Source organism: Tarenaya hassleriana, unplaced genomic scaffold (genome assembly GCF_000463585.1).
Source record: "Tarenaya hassleriana unplaced genomic scaffold, ASM46358v1 Cleome211, whole genome shotgun sequence".
NCBI classification, from domain to species: Eukaryota; Viridiplantae; Streptophyta; class Magnoliopsida; order Brassicales; family Cleomaceae; genus Tarenaya; species Tarenaya hassleriana.
The window spans coordinates 52,085-52,444 of record NW_010965460.1 but is presented as its reverse complement, the minus strand read 5'-3'; positions in this window follow the sequence as shown (position 1 = coordinate 52,444).

The following is a 360-nucleotide window of genomic DNA, read 5'->3' as shown; positions in this document are numbered from 1 at the left end:
GCTTCCAGTGTCCAGACACTCCGCAGTAATGACAGTCACCCTTATCGGGCTTAGGCTTGGGCGTAGAGGCAACTTTTGCCTTTTTTGCCGCCTTCTTTTTGGCTTTACCCCGCCACTTCTTGCCGGAGGTTTGCTCAACAGCAAGCACAGTCTTGGACACCACAATATCCTGCTCGGCCGATTTCAGCATCCCATGCAGTTCAACTAAGCTCTTAGTCATCCCATGCATATGATACTGCATCACGAACTGGTTATAGTCCTCAGGTAATGACATAAGGATCAAGAAATAACACTCTTCCTTTTTGGACTTAGGCTTAGGTTCAATGACAACGCTTGTCACTTTCCACTTGCCCTTGCTCT